Source organism: Crocodylus siamensis, chromosome 1, assembly GCF_052110815.1.
Source record: "Crocodylus siamensis isolate JL-2025a chromosome 1, ASM5211081v1, whole genome shotgun sequence".
In the NCBI taxonomy this organism is placed as follows: domain Eukaryota; kingdom Metazoa; phylum Chordata; order Crocodylia; family Crocodylidae; genus Crocodylus; species Crocodylus siamensis.
The window spans coordinates 141,221,091-141,226,153 of NC_143395.1; positions in this window are offsets into that span (position 1 = coordinate 141,221,091).

Below are 5,063 nucleotides of genomic sequence, written 5' to 3' on the forward strand. Positions count from 1 at the left end.
AATCTGAGCTTTCTAGACTAAATTTCATTTTTTTCTATGAAATTTAGTCTAGAAAGCTCAGATTTAAAGGTTGTATCTCCAACTCTTGTGCTCAATAGCTACTGATGCCTCTTTCCTCCAGTAATTTGTCTAATCCCTGTTTGTGGTGGTGGGGGAGCAGAGGTGTTTATTTTAGCCATAAGTTTAATGGACCCTGTTTGTCCAATCCCTTTCTAGACTAAATGCTGAAGGCTGGAAGTGAGAGAGAAACAGTAGAAAAAAACTGTGGTCATATCCAGTTCATTGTCCCTCTCTGACTGTGATATAGGATACTGCATAAGATGGACCTATAGTCTGACTCAATAAATGCTAATTCTAAAATGTGGATTTAATTTTCTTTTTTCACACTTTCTATTTCTAAATTATAAACATTTTAAATATCTTTTGACAGGAAACTGAAGTCTTTTGCAATTTTACCTTTCTTTTTTAAAATGTTTCAGCATTCCTGCAATCCTTCCAAGTTTGTTTGTTTGGGCTTGTTTGCTTGCTTGGTTATGCTGTCTTTTGCAAAAAAATGTTTCAGTGAAATGGTTCCATTTCTAATGGGGGAAAAACAATTGAGGAGATCCCGGGGTCAAAAAAAGTGGGGCGATGCATGTGGCAGCAGCATGCGCTGTCCAAATTCATAGCCTGCTAAGTTTCTGGCCAGCCAGAGCCACACTCCAGCTGCCAGCCAGCCTTCCTGCCATGGCTGTAGCTCCTGGAGACCCCCAGGAACCCAGGTAAAGCTGTTGGGGACAGCACAGTTACTGGCCCCATCCTCCCCAACCCCACCTGGGGTAACCTGCCGCGCACCAGAGCGCGCGTGGCAAGGTTGTTCCCCAGAGACAAGTAGCTACTTGTCCCCAGGGAAACAAATGTCTGCACTCAACTGGATGTGCCCTGTGAGTAAACTTCTAGCTAGATTAAGTGAATTATTATACAGGGTTTAGAATTTAAAAAAAAATTGCAATTCCACAATTAAACAAGACTCCAAGGGTGTGTCCAGACAAGGGTGGATGTGGAGCATGAGGTGTCACAGACCCATCTATGGTACTACCCACCACACAGGCAGGCATTCCCTGTGCTGCTATTTATAGTGCAGGGGGCTGGGTTTTGACATCGGGAGATCCTAGGGTAAAAAAAAAAAGTGGGATGGCATACATGGTGGCAACCCGCACTGCCCAAAATGAGTTTGGTTGGCCAGAGCCATACTCCAGCTGCCAGCCAGGCTCCCTGCTGAAGCTGCATTTCCCTGAGGCCTGCAGGTAATTATGCTGGGGCCAGCACAGTTGCTGGCCCCAGCCTCCCCTACCTCACTTGAGGCAACATGCTGTGCACCAGAGCACATGTGACATAGGTGTTCCCCAAGGACAAGTAGCAGCACATATTGTGCCACTGTTGTTTGGCCCTGGGAAAATGCCACGTTCCTGCTTATGGGAACACGGTCCAAGAATTTTCTGTCTGAGTAAGTTTCTGCTAATCTTTTGTAGGTACCCATAAATGTTATATTCTACCAACTTGTTTCAGCATGTAACATTTAAAGGTGTCAACTAACCAATGAGTTAAATTTTCTTGCTGAGTTAGTGTCTAAAAATTTAAATTCTGACTTTTACTAGCGCAATTTCTGTGACTTCTACTTACAATTTGTCATTAATATTGTACAACAGGTGAATAGTCTCTCGCAAATTACTTAAAATGCAAGAAGGGAAAGAAAGAACTTTTCTCTATGATCTATAAGTCACAGATCAGATGTTCCTGCTTGTTCTGAGCTCAGCTGAAAATCTTGATGTAAGCATCCATTATTATATTATCTAAGAGAGAGATTCCATAGTTTTTAAAGCATTTTTTTTCTCAGTTCTGTCCTTGCAAAAATCCAGCTCTGTTTTTACAAACCCGGACTGTCAATGAGACTGCTGCAATATCATCAGATTGTAGATAATCTCTACAATCACTCCCATACCATCAACAGTGATTTTGTAGGCTTTCTATCCTTGTAAAGTGTCTTGTGTAAAATCCACACTATTAATTGGAAAGCACTGGTGAATTTTAACAAGTTTTGTGCAGATAGTCTTTAGTTGCTGACCTTGGGGAGAATTTAGCCAGCAATCCTCCAAATGCCAGTCAAGCACAAGGTGACAGATCCCCATTTGAGCTTCCTAATGCGTCAATTCTCCATGAATTCTCAACGTATGTAGCAACGTGAGTTGTTCAGGCTGATTATCCCCAAGATCTTCATTTTGTGAGGATGAAGACTGCTTTGTTTTTGGTTTAGTTTGGTTTTTATGGTTGGTTGGTTGTTTTTTGGGGGGGCGGTGATGGGGGGTGTTAATATTCTGAGATGGTATTTTTTTTGTAGTCAGCCAATTTAATTTGTAGTTAGACACAATTGATAACTTCATCTAAGAAGGGCATTTCTTCCTGAATGAATGCATGGAGCCACTATGAAGTAACTCTATGAAGTAACTCATCATCATCAAGACATACAAAAAACTAGAACTCTTGGTTCCAAAATGATACTTTTTATTAGACCAAGTGGAAAATGGCAAGAAAATTGTCCTTTTCTGCATGCTTTTGGGATCAAAGTCCTTTTGTCAGGCTCTGGGAAAAATGTAGATGGTACAAAATGGTAAAAAGTCATCACTAAAACTTTTCTCCTGTCCTGGCAAATCAGGCATCTGTCCTGCTGTTGAGTCTGGAATTGGTTCAGGGTTCTGAATTTGAAAGCTCTGTTCCGGTAGTGTGATTTGCTGGGCCTTGTTGGCCCTTGCAAATGTTAAATCTTGCTCCTGACACCTCAGTTAGCCTCTCCTTAGAGAGGTGTTTATATGCTGAATCCTCAGCCATGACTTTGGGTAGGCGCTTTGGTATCCTGCAGCTGCCATTGCCTGTCATGAAAGAATCAAAGTGCCTCTTTCAGAGGAGAAGGGGAGAGCTCTTCCTCAGGACTCCCACAAGAAACAGCTTTATTCCATCTCACTTTTCTGAGCGGATGCCCTGAAAGGGGCAAACCTCTGGCTTTGAAACCCTGGCTCTTCTCAGTTTCTGGTTTCCATCTCTGGGAGCACCTCCTTTTTGGTCAGCTCCTGGGAAGGAGGGAGTCTTTTCCTCTTTTAAAGGTCAGGGGTCAGAGTGCTGAAATCCCAATCAGTACAACATAAAATCATAGAAAATTAGAGTTGGAAGGGACCTCAGAGGTGGGATCTAATCCAGCTTCTTGCTTGAAGTAGGACCACCCCCAACTAGAGCATCCCACCCAAGGCTTTGTCTAGCCCGGTCTTAAAAACATCAAAGAAGGGAGCTTCCACCACCTCTCTGGGTAACCTGTTCCAATGCTTCACTGCCTTCCTAGTGATAGAGTTTTTCCTAGTATCCAACTTAAACTTCCCTTGGTGCAACCTGAGACCATTGCTCCTTGTTCTGTCATCTGCCACCACCGAGAACAGTCCAGCTCCATCCTCTTTGTAATCCTTCTTCAGGTAGTTAAAGACTGCTGTTAAATCTCCCTCGGCTTTCTCTTCTCCAAATAAAATAAACCCAGCTCCCTCGGCCTCGCATACGTCGTGTGCCCCTATCTCCTAACCATTTTTGTTGCCCTGCACTGAACTCTCTCCACTTTGTCTACATCCTTTCTGTAGTGGGGGACCCAAACCTGGATACAGTACTCCAGATGTAGCTTCAAAACCACCAGTTCTTATTGTGCCATCCCTATTCCCTCTGTCCTCACTCAGACTTTACTCTGTCCTCCCTGGGACAACCCACCCTGGGACCCCCTCTCCCCACAATTCTCGCAGAGCTTCACTCGTCCTCAAATCCAGTCAGCCACACTTGCAACAAAACAAAGCAGTCTCTGTAGCCTGCGGTCAGCCCTAGACTGCCATCTGCCCCGGGCATGAAAGGGGCATTTATATGTCTTACTTAGGGAACCATTTACAAACATCATTTACAGTAAAGCCACCCACACTGAGTCTCCCAAAGTGCTCCCCACCAGAACTGCAGGAGAGTCCAATTTGCCCAGTCCCCTAGTCCATGTAGAGTCCAACTTGCCTAGTCTCCTTTGTCACATCCCCCCCTCCTTCAAAAACTTAACTGAGCTGGCTCACTGCTCACAGTACCCAGGGAAATTCCAGTCCCGCTTTTCATGACAAAGCATTGGCATTTGCATTTTCATTGTTCTTAAAGTGAATCACCTGAATGTTGTAGTTCTGGAGTGCTAGGCTCCATCTCAGCTTAGCACTGGCACCCCTCAACACCAAACACCTATCTAGGAACTCCTTTAGGAAACAAAAACCTCTCTGGCATCACATGGTCCACATTTCCATGTCTGTTGTATTGTTTTTTGTACAGCATGCTTATGGGAAATCTTGGTACACCTGGCAGCTTTTTTAATCCTAGACAGCATGTCCAGACAAGTGTGGATATGCAGTATGCAGTGCCACAGACCTATCTGTAGCGCTACACATGCAGGAGTTTCCCGTACTGCTAATTTGCAGTGAAAGGGGTTTTTTTGGCACTGTGGGATCCTGGTGTCAAAAAGTCCCATGCCTTAAAAAAGTGGGGTGGCACATGTGGGAGCGGGATGTGCTGCCAGAAACCAGAGCCTGTCTGGCCAAAGCCACACTGGCTGCCAGCAAGGCTCTGTGATGCTGGACTGCCACAACTGCAGCCCTCAGAAACCCAGGTAAGTCTGCTGGGGCTAGCCCCTACCCCCATGGGGCAACATGCTACATGCCAGAGCCTACATACTCAGGCCTTTCCCTAGGACAAGCAGCAGTGGCACAGGTATTGTCCCTGGAGAAATTCACATTCCTGCCCATGGGAATGCACCCAGAGTCTAGTAGTCCTTTTGCCTCCTTTAATCCAGGTTGGTCTGAAACACCTTGAAAGCACTTACTGTGGAGTGGGCAGTTATTTTGGGTGAAGGGCCATTTAACAAGTTTTGGTGAGCTGTCTAGGGCCACATGGATAGCTCCACCCCTGGATAGTTGCACTGCCCCCTGGTTGCCATATTAGGACCAGAACCCTAGGCCCTGACCTTTGCCACT